Raw genomic sequence first — 26402 nt, forward strand, 5'->3', positions numbered from 1 at the left:
GAGGTTCCTAAAAAGACTCCACATAGAGCTCCCCTATGACCCAGCAATCCCACTTTTGGACATTTACTCAAATGATCACAAACAAGACCATACTAAGGCTACCAGCACAACTATGTTTATCACAGCATTATTTACCATAGCAAAGATATGGAACCAACCCAGATGCCCCTCAGTAGATGAATGGATCAAGAAAATGTGATACACAGACACAGACACAGACACAGACACACACACACAATGGAATTCTATACCTCCATCAGAAAGAATGACATTGCCCCATTTGTTAGGAAATGGAAAGACTTGGAAAAAATTATATTAAATGAAGTAAGCCAGGCCTAAAGAAACATAGGTCCCATGGTTTCCCTTAATTGCAATAACTAGTACATGTGTAGGACAAGCAGAAAAGGCCAAAAGCTATGTACATATGACCATATAAGATGATGTTAAGCGAAATGAACCCCAAGATAGGGACACAAATATCTTTTTTCTTTCTTGCTATTGTTTTTAAGGTATTTATAATGTACCATGTGATTTTTTTGTTGCTTTGTATGTTCCTCCGCCATGGTATAACCCGTTTTCATTGTATTTAATGTTGGTGCCCTGCATCTTGTATGTACACTTCTCTAATTTGGGGAAGGGAAAAAACAAAATGCTTAAATAAGGATACAGGTTGACCCATTGTAACAATGAGATGTACAAAACACTATGTGTCGGCTGGGGTGGGGGGAAGGCTTGTAAATTGTGGAGGTAGGAGGGAAGGGATGGTAGGGGAAAACAAAGGAGGAGGCAACAATGCTCAATAGGAAATGTATTCATTTCCTTGCTTATGTAATTGTAACCTCTCTGTACAGCATTTTTACAATAAAAATGTACAAAAAATTTAAAAAGAGATAATCTGACCATGGCATGTCAGAGCCTAAGAAGAGTGAGTAGGGTACTATGAAGGGAGGGCTGCTGTGGGAGTCACAACCTAAATAGCATGAGGAAGAATGTTCTGAATAACAACTGCCCTGGAATATTTCAAGGTAATACAAGTTATAGAAGCACCAAGCCATTTTCCAAGAGTTCTCACCCCTGCTAGAATAGCCATCATCAAGACCATACATACCAACAAATGCAGGTGCAGATGTTGGGGGGGGGAAGGGAACCCTAATGCATTGTTGGTGAAAATGTAAACTTGTTCGGCCACTCTGGAAAGCAATTTGAATATTCCTCAAATCACTAAACATAGAACTCCCCTATGATCCAGCAGTGCTACTCTTGGGCATTTATTCAAAAGATTACAAATCAGGATACAGTAAAGCCGCCAGCACAACCATGTTCATTGTTGTACTGTTCACCGTAGCTAATGTATGTAAACAGCACAGATGCATCACAATGGATAAATGCATCAAGAAAGTGTGGAATTTTACTCATGTATTAGGAATAATGATGCTAAACCTTTTGCAAATAAAGGGATGGACCTGGAAAAATGATGTTAAGTGAAGTAAGTCAGACCCAGAAAAACAAAGGATTCATGCTTTCTCTCATATGTGGAAGCTAGAGCTAAGTTATAAATGCACAAATTAACATATATGAGGTAGTATGCAAATAAACTCAAATGTATTACTTGAAGTGTGGCATTTGCAGAGACGAATTCTAATTGTATAATTCCTTAGAAAAACCAACTTACAGTTTAACAAAATGAATTCAAGGAAATTGGTATTTGAAAGATGTGGAAGGAGGTCAAGGAAAAGGGGGTAGACGAAGAAAGGAAGAAAGTGGAGAATGTAGTCAATATTCAATGTACATTCTGTAAAATTAGGGAAATTGGAGGGAGGGGATGATTTGGAAGAGATGTGTGAGAATATGAAAGGGGTGACATCAGGAAAAATGCATTGTAGTTGTAAACTCCTTCGTGCAGCTACTTAAAGATATGATTACATATGATTACAAAAAGGAGCTAAAGTATTTGGACAATGGAATATACACTATGATCTTGCACAAGAGTCATTTGCTACTAAGGATATTATTGGGACAACTGGATAAATATGAATATGAAGATTATAATATAATTGAATTTGACAATATTAATTTCTGAATTTTTGGTAAAATATCATGGATATGTGGACAAATACATTTGTATTGTTAATAAATACACATTTAAGAGTTTAACAGTACTGTAATGCTAGCTCAATAATTTGGTCTGAAACAATTTTAAAAAACTGAAGCTATACCTTTTGTATTTTCAAGTTTTGTGATTATTTCAAAATGAAAAAAAAAAGCTTGAACCTGGGAGCTGGTGCATTTCCCCTTAAGATCAGAAGAAAAAAAGCTGAATAAAGTAATGAATTTGTTAACCTTAAAATTCTCAAACATTTTTATTCCTTTGCATAGGCTAAACCTTTATTCTGGGCTCTACTAGTTCATCTCTAAATTCTGAGTTGTCTCAGTCTGGTCTGTATTCTTTTTCTTGGTGTAGAACTGGAGAAGGTCAGTTGTGATACAACTCTGTGGTAGAGGAATAGAAAATAAGACTGAAATGCAACAGTGATACTAACTAGACACTATCTTGGAAATGAACTTTACAACTTGGCAGGGGAGGGGAGGGGGAGAAAGTGGGAGAAAAATAAGGGAGGAGTAACACTGTTTAAAAAGAAATGTATTCATTACCTTACCCATGTAACTGTAACCCCTCTGTACATCACCTTTACAATGAAATTTTTAAAAAAGAAAATAAGACTGAAGAACACAGTTGAGGCACAAGCATGCATTTCTCCTTGGTGGGTTAGTAGAAGCACTCTACCTAAGACCACTCTCATAAAGGTGGCATATATCCCCAATTCAGCTCTAGAAAGCATGAACAGTTTGTCCTTTTCTGGGTATATCTTGTCTGAGTGCTAATTCAGTGAACATATCTAGCCACAAGAATGTATGTATGTATATATATATATATGTATATGCATGTATGTCTGTATAATTTGCAATGCTTAAGCCTGCAGATATATAATATGTTTTGACAGTATTGCTTTCTACAGTTTCTATATTTGAATGGAACTGATCCTTTAAAATAAATATGGTTTATATTGTTCTTATGGGACTATGCCAGGGGTGTAAATAATAAATACCTTTTCATAAACAAAATCAAAGCTTATTTGTAATGTGATCACTGATGCTTAATAGGAAAGAATATCTCTTTTTCTTCACTGCATTACCTGCATCATTGTCATCATTTATTTGTGGTTTACAGTAGGCTAACAGTAGCAAAACTACAATAAAAATAAAGTCCACCTTTCCCTGATAAAAAGAAAATAATATGATGCTTAAGCACATGAGCTCTAATATGACTGGTTAAGTTTATATCTGAACTCCAGTTGTGAGCTGTGTGGTCTTGGGTAAGTGATTAAGTTTCTTGTTTCTCCCTTACATCAACATCATAAGGATAATAATGATATCTCGCAGACTTGTTATGAAGTGTAATTTAGATAATCCACTTAATATGCTGAACACAGTATATGACATATGATTCATTCTCAATAGATGCTATTACATTACTTGTGATAGACATGACATGATTAATATGTCAGAACTCTTTCCCTAGTGAGCTGAATGAGTACTTTCAACATACTCTGCAAAGTAGTTCCCTACTAACTAGCCACCACTGGAAATAAGAGGAAGGCTATTTTCTATCAATGATGGATTTTTTTACAATCAATGTCAATCAATCCAAAGAGAGAAGCACCACGTGTGTGCATACTCTGGAAATCCAACAACCTGCACTGGTCCTCATGACATTAATTCATGCACAAAATTTCATTGATTACTTATGTCCCTAGCACTACTATAGACCTAGTTAATAAGCCAGAGACAAAGATCTCTAGATAAGATTTATTGGATTAGGTGGGGAAAGGGGAGAAACAATAAAGTATAAATAAATTATATAGCATTTTATGGAATAAAAATATGCCAATATAATTAATTGGGAACATCTTTTCTTCCCAAAGTTTTGCCCTGTTACTGTAAAACTCCCATATACAGAATGAGAAGAGGAAAAAGCCTAAAACCAACTCCTGGAAAACACTATTATTTAAGAAAAAGTAGACATCATAGTGAATTAAGAAGTGTCCAGATAAGCAAAAGGGACACCAGCTTTCAAGAAGGGAGAATAATGGGGCATGGTGATGCATGCTGGTAATTTCAGCACTCCAGGATGCTGTAATAGGAAGATCAAGAGTTCCAGACCAGAATGGTAACATAATTAGACCCTGTGTCCAAAAAAAGGGCAGGGAGAGGATGCTCACTGTCACTACTGCATTGACAAGAAAGTTAGTTCTTGAAAACATATTGGAGTTAATGACATAGAAATTATTTGTGAACAATTCTCACCAAGAAATGTACTCATTGCCTTATTCGCGTAACTGTAATCCCTCTGTACCAGCTTTACAATAAAATTAAAAAAAGAAATTATTTGTGACTTTGATAAATAGAATTTTCAATAGAATTTTCAACGTGGAATCCAGCTTTCACTGCTCTTAAAAGAAATGAAGGGAGAACAAAGAAAACAAGGTATATCATGCCCACAAACATTTGAGAGGAGAAAATCAGAATGGGAAGTTTAATCTTGGGACATTTTACTATAAATGATCTGTTGAGTGGGGTGGGGTGGGGAAGGAAACAATGAGAGAGAGAGAGAGAGAGAGAGAGAGATTGAGAGAGAGGGGGGATTAAACAAATGAAACCAGATAATCAGGCTAAGCTAGCTTTGTCTGGAAGAGAAAGAAGAGGAATAGAATAGGATCTGTGCATGATACAGAATAGTTTTAAAAGAGGAAGTTGAATCTAATTCTGATGGTTTCTATTTTATTAGTGAAATGAGAGGCTGGATCCTATGTATGCCTTGGCATATGATACAACTTGAAAGACCATTGTATCTCCCAATCCAGCCCCTTACCAGATTTATATGGTTTTATACATGCTCAAATAGCTCAATTCATAGCTCTTACTGTGGCCCATGTCTATAAGATTTGTAACTACTTAAGGTCTCTCTCTTTTCCTTTAGAAGAAATTACCAATCAGGTTGCAATTGTCTAACCTAATTCATGATAATCCTAGCCCAGAATATAGCAGATAATCAATAGATATTGGTTAAGTTAATTAATTTAATGGTGAAGATTTGTGATAGAAAGTGAAGGAGAGGTGGGTGATAGGTAAAATAGCAATATTTTCAGGTAAGAGAAGGTAGGAGAGCAATATAGAAGATCTGGTTATATAACGTGTAATCCTCAGATGTCAATAGCATTAATTTGCTTTGATTTGGCAAGACAAAAAAAGGTCCAAGGTCTATCCATAGTTGGACCTTGTCAGGTGAGAGTCAACTAAATAATGATGAAATAAAGGATTCTAGAATTTTAATACAGGAGCATCAGTAGACATATAATACCCTATAATCTATGGCAGATAAGTTTGACCAAGTAAAAGAGCCAAGTCATCTTTCTAAAACCCTTCAGTCATATTTAACAGTGACTTTCTATTTACTTTAGTCTTTGTATAAATACTTTATTATTTGACATAACTATTATTTGACATAATAGCTACTATATTCTAAGTATATACTCATAGATACTTCTCAAGGAGAGTAGTGATTTTGGTTTTCATCACCTTTTTCTTTTCTTTTAATTCTTTGGTCAAATGTGGTTAAATGATACATACTCTTAATTTAGTACACCATAGTTAATTAGGAGTGGACTTGATATTTAAAATAATTTTCCTATACATGTGAAAAGACTTGTTAAGAAAGCACATCAATACTTTTGAAAGTTGTAAGGAAGCATGACTGTCATAGTCCTGAACATGTTTTATTGTCACTAGAAGTGAACCAGGAAGTTGGGCGAGAGAAGGACAGAGAGAGTAAGTCAGAGGAACATGATGAGAGATATGAGACCTTGAACAACTATTTAAGAGAGACTTTCCATGGTCTGAGAAATGTCTTGGCAGAAATAGTCAAGAAATAGTTGGAATCTGAGTGCCTGTGGCTCATGCCTTATAATTCTAGTTCCTTGGGAGGCTGAGAATGGGGGTTTCATGGTTTGAGTCTAGCCTGGGCAGAAAAGTTCATGAGATCCCTTCTGATCACATAGCTGAGCATGGTGGCATGTACTTGCCATCTTAAACTACATGGGAGGCTATGATTGGGAAGACTAAAGCACTAGATCAGCCCAGGGAGAAAAGTTCATGAAGACATTGAAACCACAAAGCTGAATTTGGTGGAGTGTGCTTATTATCCCAGCAAGGATGGGAGCCTAAAATCAGACTAATCATGGCTCAAGTAAGTGCCCTGGTAGAAAACAAGACTATCCTAAAAATGAGCAGTAAAAACCAGGACTAGAGAAGTATACACCTGGTTAGCAAGTGTGAGACTCTGAGCTTAAATTCCGGTTCCGTTATTAATTTAAAGGAGAAATAATTGTCTATCAGCATATGTGTTCACTTTTTTGATTAATGTAACAGTGTTTTCTTTTCTTTTCTTTTCAAAATTGGTATGGCCGTACAAGTGTTTTCTTTTTGGCAGTAGACAATACTCTTTGTCTATCCAAAAAGAACTATTTAAGATACATATATATCTTCATATGTACAGTATTGGTCAAGGAATTAGTTTATTCATTCAATCTACACAACTATTCTATAAAGTAAGTAAGGAAACTCAGACAGAGCTTGTTAAAATAAAATGTGTGTATTGCCAGGTGGATATTTCTAGTTCTAATCTTGATAGTGGACCTTATGATAATATGCTTTTTAAAGATGAATACACACACCTACAATATGTCATGTTTATGCACTCTTGGAACAAAATATGATTCCTTGGAAGACTTGGTCTTTTACATTAAGAAAGCACTGGGTCTGAAATATGCCCAACCAGCACCTGGAGTATTCCTCAATGTTATGGAGCTTTGTTTCTGTAAAACATAAAATAAAATAAATAAAAGGCTTACTGATTATGGGTTTTCAGAGTCATCATGAGGATTAAATAACATCTGTGAGTTTCCTAATATTAGTCATTTAATATTTATTTTGTTCCTACCATTCTGCAATCTTTTATGTACCTGCCTCCCCCATGACTCATGCTTATTTTACTTCTTGATACTAAGAATTCCTTCTTTTTGGAAAATTATAGTAAGATTTTCTTAGATGTCAGTTTCCTCTGTTTAGAATTACCATTTCTTCCTCTCCTGAAGAAATATTTGAAGAATTAAAAGAGACAAACACCAAGGAAATCCTTGTTATCTCACAGGGTTTAGACACATCTAGGATTCAACCATCTTAGTTTTCAGAAAAAAAAAAAACAGTTGGCTTCACTCTTTGGCATAGCAAAGAAAAATAAACCAGAAGTCTCACAATAAAAAAAAGAAAACAAGAAAAATAAACCAGAAGATTATAAAATATGAAAGAGCTGAAAACATTGCTCTTTGCCTTCTTAATCTCGTCTACATTTTTCAAGGCTCTAAGCAATTACCAAGTGACGCAGTTGTCTAGGATCAATACTGCAAACCTCGTATAACCACTAGGAACCAGATATAAAGATCACTGCCTGACCTGGTCCAGAGATTAATGAGGTTGCTGAGTAACAAAGTCTGACTACTTGATCACAAATTTTCCTTGACACAAGTCAGCAGACAGGAGGAAGGATAACTAGTGAAGAGGCTGTGACCCAAAATGATTAGATAAAATGCTGAGATCAGTGTGAGCATTATCAAAACAAACAGATGGGAGACCATCCAATTGACCTATAGCCTGCCATGCCAGAAGCCCATGTTCATTTAGATGCCAGGTTAAAAAAAAAAAACTTTTGTGAGCTAAGAACTGCTGTCTCAAAAAAATAAGGTGTTCTTCCAAGCAAACAAAAAATTAAGACAAAATCGGTAAAGAAAAATCTTAATTGCAGGTACTATACTAGATCTTTTTGCCTAGAGTTTTAAAAGGGAAGAGTACTGAACAGATTTATTTAAATTCAAGTTCATTCTGGGGGGGGGGGAAAGGGTGGGATTAATTACATTTTTTTTAACCATTGGGCCAATTTATCTTCATGATCAACTTCCTGAGGGCTCCCTGGCTTGACCTCATCTGTCAGTGTGAGACTTCACTAGGACTAGGCTAGGAAGTTGAGAAACCTAATCGTGCTGCCTCCTGACACATATAAAGGCAAGATGAGAGGGGTCAGTCTGAAGCACGGAACCTAGAGACTACTGCTCAGAGTGGCCCCTCTTGAAATTCAAGAGATGATGGCATGGAAATGGTAACACACACCCCCAAAAAGGTAGCAATTGGGGCACCGGTGGAGCAAGCTGGAAAGATGTCAGTGTCTTTGATAAGCATCTTGTGTGGTGACAGTTCTCTTTAGGGCAAGAATAAAGGTTCTTAACAAAAATCTTTACACATGGAAACAAATGCCCTCTTTGTCACCAATGACTATAGAGCAGACACAGTCAGGTCCCATAATGAAGCCATTCATTTACCTTGGGAACATAAACTGGGCTGTGGCCTACTCAGCTCATCCATCCTGAAGGTCAGAACAAGATTAAGATCACCCTGAAACAAATCAGCTTCTGGCTGGAGGTGTAGGGATACCTTTTCATGATGGTTTCAGTTATGTCAGTTTCCGAGGCCCTCAGAGTTATGTTTCTTTCTTGAACCATCAGCATGTATAGTTATCCACAAAGAAGAAAATAACTTCATTTAATTTTAATTTTGTTATTTTTTAAAATGCTGGTACTGGGGCTTGATTAAAGACCAGGGAGCTCTCTCTTTAGTTTTTCATTCAAAGCTTGTGCCTTGTCACTTAAGCCACAGCTCAATGTCTGCATTTTTGCTGGTTATTTGAAGGTAATAGTCTCAAGGACTTTTCTGCCCAGGCTGGCTTTGAACTACAATCCTCAAATCACAGTAGCAAGATTACAGGTATGCGCCACCATCACCTGGCTGAAAATGTTTTTTGTTTGCTTGTTTTTGCCAATCCTGGGGCTTGAACTCAGAGCCTGGACTCTGTCCCTGAGTCTCTCTGTACTCAAAGCTAGTGCTCTACCACTTGAGCCACAAGACCACTTCCAGCTTTTTTCTGAGTAGTTTATTGGAGATAAGAGTCTCATGGACTTTCCTGCCTGGGCTGGCTTTGAACAAAGATCCTCAGATCTCAGCCTCCTGAGTAGCTAGGATTATAGGTGTTAGCTAACAGCACCCAGCTAAAAATGGTATTTTTTTTAAAAGAAAATCATTTATAGCACAGAAGTGGAGAACAGACTATGGAAATAATGGCCAATTAGCTACTGAGATTAATAAAGCACTGGGATACTTCACGATCTTGAGGATTTTAAAAATGGGAAATTATACTTAATTTCCTATCACAACTCATGGGCTCTTTTGATCTTCACCATTATCTCCCATGGTCAAAGAAAGATAGTGATTTTTTTTTTGTTTTAGAAAAGTATGAGTCATAATACCAGATGATTTAAATTAAGATATTAGAAAGATTAATTCTTCCATTTTGAATTCAGATTTATTCCTCTGTTAATACATCTGGTCATAATTATAAAAGCACACACTTCTATGTGCAATAAAAAGCACAAATATGAATGGAGGAAAGATGGGTGGTAGGAAGTTTGAGGGACTGATGTAGCTCAGTGGTTTGGCACTTGGCTAGTATGCCTGGGACATTTGGGTTCAACTCCTAGCAGTATAGGAAAAAAAAGAGGAAAATAGGTCCAAAACACTGGATATTTTAATGTTATATAATTACAGGTACACTATTTAAAATTAAGAAGCAGTGATACCTTTTCTTTTATATTGTTTACCTGCCAGGAGGTATCATTCAGACCACTGTTTCTCATAGTCAATGGAACAAAGGTTTTGCAACTTAAAGCTACAATTACAATTTACTGCTACAGTTAAAAAAATGGTAGGCATTTTCAGTTCAGACATAAATAAGTTAGCTAAGAAAGCTTTCTAAATTATGAGAATTTCCCAACATAAATTTGTCTCAGACCATTAGTAGAGATAATTTTTTATCTTGACTTCTCCAGGTGGTTTGTCTGTAATATGTAATTTTCTCTGATTTGTCTGTAATGTGTTATTAAGGTTGTCACAGCAATAATTCATGATCTATTAAAAAAAATCCACCATGTCTTCTGGATATTCTTCCCTTAAGGAAGTTAGGAAACAAGAGACTAAACCCATTGATCTATTATTCTTAGGTAGCCAATTTAAGGATCTGATAGGAAGGCAGGCAATTTTTTCCTTTAGGCTTTGAACAAGAATAAGGACATTGGATGTAGTCTGTAGAACAGGAGATCAGTGCAGTGTCTATGTAAGCAGTGTGGAGTCTGGAACAGTCTTTTCAAAGGCCAGAGCTCTGGTGTGTGATATACAATGAACTCAGAGTCTTCTGGAAGGCTGAGTTGTCATTGGTTCCTCTTTATTTGACTTCAAAAATGCACTTGATTTAAAACCTTGAGCATGAAGTTTTAATAAAGGACCTTAAAGGTGTTCAGTTCATGAAAATTCTGCTAATGATTTTAACAAACATGCACTGAGGACCTACTAATGACATCAGTGAAACCTAGGTATATTTGATTCCTTAGAAATCATTTTAATATCACATTGCATTGTTGTTTATCTAAATCATTACTGTGCTTTGCTTTCCTTAGAGGACGAATAACTTGAGAGCTTTCAGACTCTATTTTCATATTGCTATGTCCTAGAAGGATATGGAGAATAAAACCCTCATACCAAAACATATTAACAAAGAATTACAAAAATTAGCTGGAGGCAAGAGAAATACCAAGGCAGAAAGACCAAGGCTACTTGATTACTATTTTTAAAACTCAGTCAATTAATATTTTTGAAACTAAAGGAGACCAAAATAAAGGAATGCTTAACTGAATAGGCTACAGCCATTAAAAAAAAAAGATTTTTAGAAGCTTGAAAAAGGTAAAATGAGACTAAATTAGAAGCAGAAGCCATGGATGGCCTGGGAAGAGTGTGAATCACTGAGATATTTAGTGCTGTGCAACTTAGGAATTAAAGCAAGGCCTGTTTAGTTTGTTCACTCAGCATAGAGCATAAAATTCAATTGTGCATAAAGGGTCAAGAGAACACAGCTTAATGTACAGCAAGAGATAAAGGAATCTAACTTCATCATCTTCTCTGAAAGCAGCTTATCAAACATTCTCAAATGCAAGCTGGGCACTGGTGCCTCACACTAGCTACTCAAGAGGCTGAGAGTTGAAAGCCAGACTGGGAGAAAGAATGTGAGATTCTAATCTACAATCAATCAGCAGAAAGCTTGAAGTGGAGTTGTGGCTCCAGTGGTAGGGACCAGCTCTGAGCTAAGAAGTTGAGCAACAGTGAAGAGGGTGAGAGGCCTTAAGTTATAGGATAGTAATAGAAAGGGAAAACACCATAAATCTGGGATTTCTGTGAGCTCTAAGTGTAAAGAACTCTAAGTTTAAAACTTCTGGGAATATCAGCAATCCTTAATCTTTAAGTATATAGCTTGAAAACAAAGCACATTAAGAAACATGTGTAGATGAGGTAAACTGTAGGAGTGGAGTAGGGAGGCAGCAGTCAGCTAGGAAGTGACAGCGGAAGAGCATATGTGAAATGCGTTGGTTCCTTGACTTTTCTAATTTTAGGCCTTATGCAATCATACACCGGACCCTGTTCTTGCCCATGCAACGGAGCAAGTTTCTGCTCATAAAAAAATGAAACAACTTCTTTAAGAAAACTTTCCTGGATGCCATGTGTGGATGCCAGTAATTAAACACTCTGGAGTCTGAATCAGGAGGATTGCAACTTTGTGGCTAGCCTTGGCTACATAGTGAATTTCAGGCCAGCTAGGCTGTATAGGGAGATGTTGTCTCATACCCAAACCCCCAAACAAACAAACAATTCAAACAGTAAAGAAGGGAGGATAAGAGGGAGGGAAAGGAGGGAAGAGATAGGACTCTTAAAATCCATGGGCAGGGAAATCCTGCTCTCACTTAGCAAAAGAAATTGCAGGAGTGTGTGTGTGTGTGTGTGTGTGTGTGTGTGTGTGTTTGTAAAAAAAGTTGACCTTAGGATGACATGGTCCAAAAAGAAATGCACTCATTATCTGATTTATGTAACTGCAACTTCTCTGTACATCATCTCTATGGTAACAATAAAATATATTAAAAAATAAAAGCTGACCTTTTAGAAGCCCTTTGTACATCAGATAGAACATCTGATAACCACCATAATATTTACTAATTGTATTTTATATGTGTGAGACTGTTTACTAAGTATATACATACCAGGAAGTAAGGTATGAATTTTACCTTCAAGAAACACTTTTAGAAAACATTCTTGTCTCTGTCTGTCTCTTGCCTGTAAAACAAGCTTTATAATCTGTCTCTTATACATAGCAGGAACATATTTCATAGGAATATTTTATTGAATCATACATAACTAGGGTATAAATAAAAGATCTAGGGAAAGCAATTTATTTTAAGTGGGAGGATCAGGGAAGTTGCCCCTGAAGAGCAGTGTGAGAGTTTTCAATACATAAAAGGATCATGGGAAAATATACACAGAGGAATGAAGGGAAGAATGCATGTGAGAGGTGGAAACAAGAAAAAGTGGTTTGTTGCAAACTCATGGAGCACATTATCAGACTAGGGAATGCTTACTTCATTCGGTCTCAAGATTAGGAGTCAGTTGTGAGTGTTCAGATGAATACCAACTCCAGTGTCCTAGAGATGAGAAGGCAGGATTTGAGGAAAGTGGTGGGTGACAGAACTCACACAACTACTGGACTTCTATGAAGTCATGGTCCCCTTGAAAAATAGTTACATCTGTTTATGTGAGAGAAGATAGACTTTCAAGAGCCAGAAAGAAATCTGACTAGAAAGAAGTATAGCCAGTAAGTGGGGGACTTGTCTCCAAGATAATAATCACCGAGGAGAGGAATGGGCCAGTAGCAAATCAAGGGAAGTGTAAATTTGAGGACAGGTAGGGCTATAGAAACAGATAAACTTGTGGAGAAAAATGTGTATATTCAAGAAAAAAATGATTTATGGAGCATTGAGTTCAATTACTTCAATGGCTTCTCATTGCATTAAGTGTGACTACACTCTGCCTAGTAAGGCTTAGAGACCTGTTCTTCACTTTCTTAGAACTATATACCTGTCTGTTCTTGAGCTGCTGAAAGCTCTAGCTTTAGGATGTCATATATGCTTTCTGCCTAAAGATACTCTTTTATTTTGACAACAAAATTACCTTTTCCACAGAGTGGTTTATCCAGGTTCCTTCATTAAATTCTCATCCGCAGAAACATCTCCCTCTCCCAATCCAGCTTGCCATGACTATCAGTAGTGGAAGGGGACTGGCTATGTGGCCGGTATGAAGGAAGTGAGAATACATAGCGAATGATGTGTAAATAACTGGGAAAATGCTATCTCATGGCAGAGAGGTTGGATAAAATATCATCTATATTTCTCAAAATATTGATAGAACTTTTCCATTCAAGTAATAATGAAAAGAAATATATAATTCAAAATTATTATAAGCTCTGCATAATTCTTTGGAATGTATTAAATGCAAAAAATAAAATACAAAAAGAAAAGGAACAAGGACTGGGCTTTGAGGCACAGCCAAATAAGTGGGCCAGGAAAAGGAGGAAGAGCTACGAGAAAAACTGAAGAAATGAAAAAAGTAAAATCAGAAAAATTATCCCATTTTTTGGAAATGTATATTTAAGTATTATAAATAAAAGTAGCAAAATCTCTGTAACTTTCTAATTACTCAGTCAAACTTAAGATAAAATCCTCAATGTTTTTAAAGTTTTACATTGCTTTTAATAGACATAGTAATTACACTTAGCTATGGGGACAGGGGGATGTTTCAATATGTGTTTGACAATCAAATCAGAGGAGTTACATATACATTATACAACATTTATCAGTACTGTGTAGTAATAATATACAAAATTCTCTCTTCTAGTTCTATTGAAGTATGAGATAATATTGAAACATCAATCTAAAATTCAACTACAAAAGACTCAAAAATTATTAAAAGCTTAAACATAAGGTCTAAACCAATAAACTAGAAAGCAACATAGGAAAAGTTTCATTCACATAAGTGTATGCAAGTTTTATAGTTATCTATTTTTATAAATAAACAGAAATATAATTATTGTAAAAAAAAGAATGGTTTTGGCTTGAAATGTGAGCTTTCTCCTATTTTTCACTTTATGAACCTTACCACTAACGTATTTGCCTGCTTGGTTTTTATTGCTTTAATTTTCAAATGTCATTTTTATTTCAAGTAAATTAGATCTCAGTCTCCCTCCTAGGATTCTCTCCCTCTCACTCTCCTTCTTTTCCTCCTGTTCTAATCCAGCAATAGTTTCAACAGTACTTGAGTCTCTTATATAAGTTTAAGCAATCAGAGAAGTTTTCCAATTGGAAAGCAGGCAAGAAAACTTGACCAAAGACTTTTCTGGGTCACAAAATATACCCTCCTGTTATTTCTTTCACTGGCGGGTAATTAATTTGGAACCAGCAAGCCAAATCACTTATTTTGCCCAAAAGTTAAGCAATCAGAACCTACTTCCAAAGTAGGCAAACCATAAAGGTGGCTTGTTTCTCAATAACATCATCATTTTCTCAGTTTTATCTCTTCATGCATGCTTGCTTTTACTCAATGCAGATCATTTTGGGTTTCTAGAGTTTGAATTTTGAGTTTAGAAAGTATCTCCAATGATCTTTTTCTAATTTGCATAGCTCAGGGCACTGTGCAGACATTGTAAAGCAAATACCCCCACTGATACGTTCTGAGATAAGCTGAGAATTAACAGCTTTCTAGACCACTTAAGAGAGGGTTTCTGTGTAGTGCTGCATATTTGTATATGATATACCTTCACTGTTAATAGAAACTACCACATCCGGCAGGAAGAACCATCTTATCTCAAAAAAAAAAGACACACCTATGCAAATACTTAGATTAACTAATCTTATCATTTATGTAGGGAGTTTTGCTGTTAAGGATACAAGATGTAATAATGTCCTTCCATCTGGGAAACATTTTTTATTCTAAACATCAGCTAAATCTATATCTTTGTAGTGCAAAGGCAAAGAACAATGATCCTTATTTAAAACTAAACATATCTTCACTCAAAAATAAGACACACGCTTCAAAATACACCATGCTGTGGCGAATCTTCAGGTAACATCTGATCTGTTCGCCGTAAAGCTTTTTCCCCAGGTACTCCTCAGCAAAGTCTCACCTACCAACACTCTTGATGAGGTTTCACAAAGTTTGAGCAATAGTTTCACAATTTTGTCACATTGACTTATCAGGTATTTCTTAACATTTTAGTTAATTAACATTCAAAACATCAAAACAAGTTTACTTTTAGGAGGAAACTAAACTCTAAGTCAGACATAATGGTACTTGTCTGAAATCCCAGCACTGGGGAATATGAGACAGAGGCAACAGGATTGTGAGTTCAAGGTGGTTTGGGGCACAGAAGGAGACTGTTTCAAAAAAAAGAAATTCTTAGATGTATTTTTTTTGTGATTAAGTAAACACACATGATATTTACACAAAGATAAAAAACATTCATGTTCCAGGGAAAACAAAACACAAACAAACAGTACTTTGGTTTTACTGTGGCTTTTGAGATGTGGATGGATTAGGAAATCCACTGGAGTGGGTGTTCTTGGCTTTTTCATCTATCTGCCTTTCAATAAGAGCACAGCAGAAACAGGATGTCCACCCTCAATATCCAGTCTAGATGGAGCAAACCTAAATATTAACCATTCCAACTCTATAAAGAAAAATATGTAGGCAGGCTTAGAAGGAAACACTTTAAGTCTTCATCCTTTAGAAAGCATTTTTAAATAGGAATGAAGGGAAAAGGTGATTGGAAGAATTTATAATTGATGCTGCAATTCTGTTTCTATTTGTAGTGCTTCTTAACATTTTTTCAAAGCAGTTTTATAGTATCCAATTTGAACCTATCTATAATGAGCTGAAAAGAGAGACAGAAAGTCTCTAAATCACCTAACTACTATTATATTTCCAGGATTTGTTGTTGCTTGTTTGTTTTCAGACTGCTGGGAATTGAAGTGTTGCCTCTGCTGAACAAGCACTCCATCACTGAACTATGCCATCAGCCTTTTACTTCTAGGGTTTAAAACAGCATAAGAAAAGGGAAACTTCCTAAAGTTAAAGGAATTGGAAAGATGGGCACACCACTGTCTCATTCTTGTAATCCTAGCTGCTCAGGAGGCTGAGATCTGAGAATGGTGGTTCAAAGCCAGCCAGGAAAGTCCATGAGACTCACCTCCAATTAAGCACAAGAATACCAGAAGTAGCACTGTGGTTCAAAGTGGCAGAGCATTAGCCTTGACTAAAAAAGCTCAGAGACAGTACCCAGGCCCTGAATTCAAGCCTCAAAACCAACAACAACAATAAAAATAGGAATTAGAAAATAAGTAGCTAAGATTAGATGACAAACAGGTTGTCTGCTTATCTGCCTTCTACCTAGAACTTTTTCTCATATTCAAATTAGACAATAATAACACAATCCTGAACTTTTTTTTTTTTATCAGTCATGGGGCTTGAACTCTGGGCCTGGGCACTGTCCCTCAGCTCTTCAGCTCAAGGCTAGTGTTCTACCACTTAAGCTACAGCGCTACTTCCAGTTTTCTGGTGGTTTATTGGAGATAAGAGTCACATGGATTGGCATTGAACCTCGATCCTCAATGCCTGGACTGGCTTTGAACCTCGATCCTCAGATGTCAGCCTCCTGAGTAACTAGGATTACAGGTGTGAGCCACCGGTGCCTGGCTGAACTACTCTTTTTCTATACTATTTTCCAGTTTGCCTACATGGTTTTCCATGACTGTTATTCCCTTCTCCCTTTATCTTTTTAATGTTGCAGCTGCTATCACTACAATTAAGCCAAGTGATTAAATAATCTGTCCAGTATACTAAGTGAGATGATAGGACTGGGACTAGAGCTATAATTGACTTGCATTTCATTCTGAAGCTCTTCCTACTATACCACACTGCCCTGGAGCGGGGGGGGGGGGATTCCTCATTTAAAAGTATAAATCCTCAAAAAATCTAAACATAAGATTGACATAACCTTTTAGTTTACAGAAAGATTTACTAGTAAAAGAGTCATATAAATCTTGAAAATTCCCCTTTTGCATAATTAGTCCCTGTGGATAGCCTCAAGGAGCCTGTGTATCGTCTCTTGTTTGACAGATATCCTAGGGAAAAGTGAACACTTAAAGGTAAAGGATTTGGGTCAATATTATGTCACTCAAGAGAGAAGTATAACATCTTGGAAGTTGTAATGTGAGCCCCTGCAAAAAAGATGATTGAAGTTAAAAACAGCTCTGCAGCAGCACCACACTAGCCCTTTGCTCCCGTCTGGAGCTATATGGGCGGTTTATATAACAGACCACAGAGGACAGCACAAGATTACTAAACCCTGTTCCAGTTTTCCATAAGTACAGACACAGTAGAAAAACAGATTCCTTTTAAGGCCATACCAAAGTTCTATATTGAGAACTGTGTAAAAATATTTTTTAACCTACCCTTTGGCATACCTAGGACTTACAAAAAGTACATTCTCAAAGTTAGTGTATTTGCAAATTGGATCAAAATCAATAGAGCTCTCATTTAAAATGAAAATTCTAACCTTCAATTGAGCCCTCATTTTAAACATGTTTTCCCAGGTGACTGAAATGTCCTGTTTTTTTTTTTTTTTGTTTTGTTTTGTTTTCCTGGTTGTGGGGATTGAACTCTGGGCTTGGGCACTGTCCCTCAGCTCTTCAAGGCTAGCACTCTACCACTTGAGCCACAGTGCCACTTCTGGCTTTTTCTGCTTATGTGGTGCTGAGGAATTGAATTAAGGGCCTCATGCATGCAAGGCAAGCGCTCTACCACCGAGCCACCTTTCCAGCCTCCTAATAATGTACTTTAAAGTCCACTGATAGGCAAAAGTTATTGGAAACATTAGGATGGTAATTTCTTAACCTCTTACTTTGATGTTCTTGTATCCCAAGCAATTATACTAAAAACACACTCAGTTGAAGAGGGTTGATCTAAGCAAGCCCCCAGTTCATTTCCATATCTGCATCCAGCCTGGATGTCAAAGGGGGCAGAGGACATCTATTTAAATGATGCAGATTATGAACATGGCAGAAGTACAAATTCTAAACACTAGGTCATAGGTACAAACAAAATAGTGCCATTTTTTTAAAGTAATAAGCTGTGCGCCTTGACCAAATTGATTTCCTCAAGAAATTATTTTTTATTGCAGCACTATTCACCATAGCCAAGGCATGAAATCAACCCAAGAATCCCTCAGTCGATGAATGGATAAAGAAAATATGGGAGATATACATAATGGAATTTTCTTCATCCATAAGAACAATGGTATTGTACCATTTGTAAAGGAATGGAAAAACCTGGAAAAAAATATGTTCAGTGAAGTCAGGCCCAGAAAGACAAAAGAATCATGTTTTCCCTTATATGTGGAAACAAGATTTATAAACTTAAAAGTAAATGTGCTGAGAGGTATGCAAGTATATATAGATGTATTAACTGAAGTATGATAGATTCAAGGGAACTCAAGCAGTGTAATTCCTTAGAAGGGCAAAATCAAATTAAGGAAAATAAAACACCAGGGTGTGGGTGGGGTCGAAGGGAAAGGGGTAGACAAATGAAGAGACGAGGGGAGAATGCAGTCAAGGATGCAACATATATCCTAAAAAATTAAGAAAAGTGAGGGAAGGTGTGGGTAGGAGAGGAATAGGTTCGAATGTTGAAAGGGGTGACATTGATCAAGATATATTGCTCAAGAGCTGAAAAATGAAATAAGGTAATGAATTCAGAAAGCTACCAAGAGAAATAATGAAACTACATAATTTAGATTTTTTAAGATATCTAACTTTGCTTAAGGTACTTATTTATGAAGCTGCAATTAAAGGATTAATTATCAATGTCTAAACAGATTATCTATGAAAATTACAAACTGCTAGGCACTAGCAGCTCATGCTTCTGATACTAGCTTCTTTTGAGAGTCAGAAGTCAGGACTGTGGTCCAAGGCCAGCTGGGCAAAAAATTCAGAACTGTCCATCTCAACCATTAGTTGGGCAGAGTGGTATGCACCTATAATCCCAGCTACACAGGAGACTGAGACTGGGAATGCCTGTTGCCATTGCAGCACTGGGGCCCCAGGACAATGCAAGACTCCAGCTCAAAACAATGACACAGAGAAAAAAAAGGCTAGAGGTGTGGTTCAAATGGTAGAGTGCCTATCTAGCAAGCTGGAAGCCTGAGTTCAAACACTAACCCCTCCCTTCCCCCAAAATGATTATAGAGTAAAAATGGTCATATTTCTGTATCTTTTTGTTAAATTCACAGTCAGCTCAATATACTCTCAGAGATATGAAATAAAGATACACTTCCAAGGTATTGTAATATTGAGTAATAATACAGAACATAGAAAGAGTGAAAAGTATCAAAATATAAAATTCAGTTTAGGAAAAGAAAAGCTGTTCACTAAGATAGCAGTGTTTTAAAACATGAACAGCAATGTTTGAACATTCTTACTTGGTAACAGAGTGGATCTGCAAATATCACAGGTCTGCAATAAGCAAACTTAGAAATCAAGGAAGGAGAGATGGGTGGGCCAGAGAATTTGAGATCCTTGACAACCAACTCCTTGTTCTGTCAACATTTCCATGTTAACATGGATTTCTACATGTACTCTAGTGCCCACACAGAATTTCCACAAACAATTGCCTGTTTCCAAATAAGGAAAAATTTCCATCTTGATAATAAAATAATTATGTTTTGGAGTAGCTACTAGTATGTGTATGTCAGGAAATTTTATAAACAAGAACTTTATATACATTAGATAAGAACAGACTTGCTAGATGACCTTTACCTCAAAAGTCAAGTAGGGTCAACACTATTATTACCACTTTAGAACTGAGAAAACTGGCTCAGATTAAATGATGTAAGAACACACAGACCAGGCCATTGATGAGTTTGGAAGAGCTTTATTTTATAGCCAATATCTTTTCCAAGAGTTTGTAGAACTCAGTCATTTAATATGACTGCTGTAAAATCTTAGGTTCTTTTTTTTGGGGGGGGGTGTCCGGTCATGGGGTCTGAACTCTGGGCCTGGGCGCTGTCCCTCAGCTCTTCAGCTCAAGGCTAGCACTTGAGCCACAGCGCCACTTTCTACTTTTTTCTTTTTTGCTTATGTGGTGCTGAGGAATCGAATCCAGGGTCTCAGGCATGCAAGGCAAGCGCTCTACCACTGAGCCACCTTCCCAGCCCAGATCTTAGGTTCTTCAGGCAAAGCTCACCATTATGTCTCTCCCTCCTTTTCTCTCCCATCCACTCTCTCACTCTCTTTAACAAAAATCTATTGAGTATAACCAAGAATAAAGTGTGGTAAACCCTCATAAATTACTCAAAGGTGTACATGAAGTCCCGACTTTCATCATGAATCATTTAGGGAAATGGCCACCAAGTAGAATTGAACCAACAGGGTGAATTTTCTTCACAGGAATAAAGTGATCAGAGATAATATTCTAGAAAAAGACTCAGCACTGGTTAAATTACAGTTCTGGTCACATGAGGATGGCTATTACAAATGAATAGTTCATAAGTTACAACATTATACATAAGTTCTATATGATAAGTTACACATTTCTACATGTATTATCACTAAGTAATATGCAAATGTAACTAATGAATCCTAAACTTGACGTTAATTTTACTGAATTTATAAAATGGGTTCAAGGATGCTTAGGACACATATACATTGGCAATCACTTTTTTTTTTGGGGGGGAATATGGGAGGGCTGGGATGGTAAGGGGAAACAAAGGAGGAGGCAACAATGCTCGATAGGAAATGGTCATGTAATTGTAACCCCTCTGTATGGTATTTTCACAATTAAAAAAACATTAATAATTTTAAAAATTCTATAGTTGAAGTAATATTATGAATTAATGAACCATTTAGCACTGTCATGTCATTTTAATGCCTTTAAAATATTTTATTGTTATTATAAAGGTGATATACAGAGCAATTACTATTACGAAAGTCAGGTACTGAGTATATTTCTTTTTGGACAATGTCATTCCTTCCCTTTTTGTATGCTTACCTGTGGGATTTGATGCCAGCAAAGCTGTAACAGAAAAAGAAATCTAATTATTTGACAACTCTCTTGAATGATACAATTCAGAATGGAGCATAGAAAATATGTATTGGAGGCCTATTATGTGGGGGTCTGGGGATGCGAAGGTTAAACAAGACAAGGTCCCTATCTCTCAAAGAGCTTACATTCTGGCATAGGAATAAGACAGTTAAACAAATTAGCTCAACTAGGAAGCAATGCTTTAAGCAAGATACAGCACAAGGCCTTAGGATGAAGGGTGGACTGAAGTAAGGGGCAGCTGTTGGAGAGAATTGTGATGGAAGGCTTCTCCGAGGATGTAATGTCCTCACTGGGACTCAGATGATGAAAAAAGGGCAGCCAAGTCAAGAGGCATAGCCAAGAGCAGCCAGAAAGGGTGATGCGGCTGGAACGGAGTGGTTCAGTGAGTGGTAGGAGAGGTCAAGGAGGCGACCCATGGCATGTCATGGAAAGCCACACCCCAAGAAATGCACGTGTACACAGGGAGACATGGAGCAGTGGTGTTATAGGTGGCCATGCTGCTGTCAGACAGGAAAGATGGCAATATGTTGGCATAGCAGGTTCCCAGTTCAACAGCTATGCCAGCATCTTGCCTCCTCTCCAGTTCCAAGTTACAGGAGCAACATTCTGCCTCGTCCACGTGTTGCTTTTCCAAAATCTTCCCTTCCACCTGAGGGAGGGAAAGCATATTCATAACTTGCAAACACCAGCTTGCTTCTTTACATAACAACACAGTGTTCGTTATAGTGGTTAATCATCAAGACACAATTAAGTATAGGAAGGCTATGGCTAGTTTCCTTTTATAAATGACCCTAGAACAAAATGAACCCAATAATTCTGTCTGCTTGTGAAATTACAGAGGAAAATTCTGGAAAAAAAATTAAGTTGTGAAATCTAAAGTTGATGACAGTGAATTATAGGTCCTTACAACCACATTCACAGTCAAGAGCACATCCTGGAGACTCTCGGCATAATTTTAGTTTCAGTCTAATAATTCTACGTGGTCAATTCCTACCACTCAGATACAGTTAAAAAATGTTAAACTCTCACCTTACAGTGCGGAGTTAGTTCATGGCTTTGTGTGCTCTTAAAAATGATGTTCTTAGCTAGGCATTGGTGGCTCATGCCTGTAATCCTACGTACTGAGATCTGAGGATCATGGTTCGAAGCCAGATCAGATAAGAAAGCCCATGACACTATTATCTCCAATAAGCTACCAAACCATATGGAAGTGAAGTTGTGGCTCAAGTGGTAGAGTATTAGCCTTGAACAAAAAAGCTCAGAACAGTACCTAGGCCCCGAATTCAAACCCCACTACTGACACCCAAAAAAAGAAAAAAGAAAAAGAAAAAAAAACTGATGTTCTTTTGAAACTACAATTCTCAGGTAGATATTTATTCTAACCATACATCTGTAAAATTTTCAGTAAGTTGCATATTCACTGCAATACTGTTCTTAATAGTAAAGGAACTGGGCACCAGTAGCTCACAATTTAAATCCTAGCTATACAAAGATTGAGAGGATCACAGACTGGGGAAAAAGTGCATAAAACCCCATCACAACAAATAGCTAGCTACTGTGGTGACACTAGTCATTACAGATATTGCTGGAAGGTTAAATAAAATCAATGTCCAAGCCCGGTGCCAGTGGCTGAGATCTGAGGATTGCGGTTCAAAGCCAGCCTGGGCAGGGAAGTCTGTGAAACTCTTATCTCCAACAAACCACCAGAAAATGGGAAGTGGTGCTGTAGCTCAAGTGGTAGAGCATTAGCCTGAGCTGAGGGACAGCGCTCAGGCCAAGTTCAAGCCCCACGACTGACCAAAAAAAATAAAATAAATAAAAATTAAAAGTAAATGCCCAGGCTGGCCCAGGTACTAAGAGACATCCTATCTCAAAACTTATCACAGAAAGATGTATGGAGGTTTGACTCAAGCAAGAGAAGATAGTCTAGCAAATATAAAGCCCCAAGTTTATACCTGGAACCACCAAAAAGCCCAAAAAGATATTAAATATCCATGTATCAACATGATTAAACCAGTTAAATTATGATTACAGTCGTATTAAAGAGTATTTTTTGATCCTTACAAAAGAGCATAGCCTAATAGAACATTATACACAATAACCTTTTGTGAAAGTAAAGTATGTAACATCCACACATGCCAGGGTTAATATATGTAAACTTTCTTGATGAATACATGAGATTATTTTAAATAATCACTTTTTTTAAAAAACAATTGGGGAACTAAAGGCACAGCTTAAATGGTAGAGCACCCTCCAGCAAGAATTCAAGGACCAGAGCTCAAGCCTCAGTACTGGCACCAAAAAAAAAAAAAAAAAAAAGCAGATAGAATTATATGTACAAGTTTTGGGCTCATCAAGCACAGAACACTGTATAAAATCAATGCTAAATACACGGCGGATGAGATAACAAGATACATTAGATAATCAAGATGATTTAATATAAAGTGTCTCCAAAGGCTTATTTTTCAGTATTCCCAATAACTGATATCCATAACCAGGAGGCAGATGCAGATCAAACTGAATGCTTTTGGATGATCCAGGTTATGTGTAGGCATGTGAAAACACTAACCTCTGTGACATTTCTATTCATTTTGTTTCTTTTTCCTTTTTTCTTTTCTCTTCTTTCTTTCTTTCTTTTTTTTTTTGCCAATTGTGGGGCCTGAACTCTGGGCTTAGACACTGTCCCTCAGCTCTTCAGATCAAGGCTAGCACTCTACCACTTGAGCCACAGCACCACCTCTGGCCTTTTCTGCTTATGTGGTGCTGAGGAATCAAACCCAGGGCCTCATGCATGCAAGGCAAGCACTCTACCACTGAGCCACCTTCCCAGCCTCCTATTCATTTTTCACATGAAAATTTCCGATTTGCTTTACAGAGAAAATTGAATGTTGGTAATTATTTGATTTACCAGGCAGATAGAGCAGATATCCCAGAGGTGATACAGGCTATTTTATGTAAGGACAACTTAAAAGGGGAAAGAAAGATAATACAGCAGTTCATATCCTCCTTGATCTGCCTACTTATTTCCTTAGTCAAAGAGAGAAAGACAGATAATTTTTAAGTTATCAAATAGTTTCTGCATTTATGATTGGAAAGTTTAAAGGAAGTTGTTGCTGTTCCAGTGTGGGTTCTTTAATTTCCCAGATGTATCCAGTGAATGATAACTTCTACCAGACAGACCACTACAAAAAGCAACTCCTTACCACATACACTTTCAGCCCATCTCCTGCAAAAATCACCCATCACAATGAATTATAATGAGAAAACAGAGGAAGGGTGATAGGTGCCTAATTATAACCCTTAGAAGTTAAAGTTAAACCATGAAAATGCTGCCAACAATGCCCAGAGGGAAACATGCCTCCTCTCATTTGCAGTATTATAATTTCCTTGACCTAAAAATATTTCCTTTTACATTTCAAACCTTTAATAATGTAATTATTAAAAGAAACTCAAACTCTAGAAATTCTCAAGCTATTTTAATTGATTTTAAATTCAGTTGAAATTAATAATCTCATTTTCTCTTGTAAGCAACAAATTTAAATCTATTCTAGTAGCAAATCTAGCATGTCCTAGATATGTGGAGAACAGGAGGGTTAGATATGCCAGCTAAATGTAGTATATACAGACAGAAGAAGGAAAAAAAATCATAGTAACTAAAAAACCAAGTATACATCTAGTTAGTTTGTCTTTCCAGAGTTGACATACAATATAATCTACTTAATGTCACATTAAAAGAAGTTTTCTAAAAAAGGTGGGTGGATGGGGGCTTCTGATTATGAATAAAGAGCTTAGAATGTCCTTATTTTTCAAGTTCAGTATTATGGAAAACTTTGTGGTCCAATCAAGAACATAACTGTGGGGAAAAACTAATGTTCACTGATGTATTAGGATTACTTTTGGGAACAGGCAATTTAGCAGGATGTGCTTAAAGCTACTCCCTAACTGATAGAAGCCAGATGTGTATCTGCTCTACATCTGGTGGGTTGCAAAAAGGGAATAAAATTATATACAAATACATGCAAATGAACATCTATATATACACAAGTAAACATATATGTAAGCCTATATGTGCACACACATTAAAATATATATTTATATAAACATACACATATACATTTGCATACATATACTTTTATACATACTTATACACACATGCACATATACATTTGAATTAAACAAAATGCTGCATGCACGAGTTTGCTAGAACAGCTGGCATATAACAGATCTTTGATACAACTTAACAAGCAATCTCTTCTATAACTTAAAAAAATTTATTGTAAAGGTGATGTACAGAGGATTACAGTTACACATCTAAGGAAATGAATACAATTCTTGTCAATCATTGTTACCCTCTCCCTTGTTTTCCTCCCATTTTCCCTCCTCCTTGACTCCCTCGACCCCAAGTTGTAAAGTTCATTTCTAACATAGTGTCTTGTGAGTATCACTGTTGCAGTGGTTCACTCTTTGTTCTTTGTCTCAACATTTTGTTATCCTCCTTCCTTTCCCCAAATCAGATAAACATACAAGGCACAGGGTACCAAAATCAAAAACAGTGGCAACAGGAGATAACCAAAGGAAAAAAATTAAAGAAAAAAGAAGTAACTTCACACAGTACATTAAAACAAAACCAAAACCCCATCTTGTTTTCATACCTTAGAGTTCATTTTGATTAGCACTATTTTATATAGTCATATGTACATAGCTACTGAGCTATTGTGATCCTCTGCTAGGATTATCCTAGACATAAACTAATTATTACAAATGAGGAAAAAACCATGGAGCCTATGTTTATTTGTGTCTGGCTTACTTCACTCAATATAATTTTTTCCCCACATCATTCCATTTCCTTACAAATGGGGTGATGTCATTCGTTGTGATGGAAGCAAAGAATTCCATTGGGTATATATACCACATTTTCTTGATCCACTCATCTACTGAGGGGCACCTAAGTTGGTTCCATATCTTAGCTATGGTAAATGATGCTGCTTTTATTCTTTTGAATGATAAATGAACTATCAGAGAAATGATGCTTATGATAATTACTATTGACTGCATAATTGTATCTCCCTAGAAAGTGTTTATTAAAGCTCTAACCCCCATGGGTATATTTGGAGATGCTGACTCTAAGGAAGCAATTATGGTAAAACTAGATCATA

The sequence above is a fragment of the Dipodomys ordii genome, unplaced genomic scaffold (assembly GCF_000151885.1).
Source record: "Dipodomys ordii isolate 6190 unplaced genomic scaffold, Dord_2.0 Scaffold53, whole genome shotgun sequence".
Taxonomy (NCBI): domain Eukaryota; kingdom Metazoa; phylum Chordata; class Mammalia; order Rodentia; family Heteromyidae; genus Dipodomys; species Dipodomys ordii.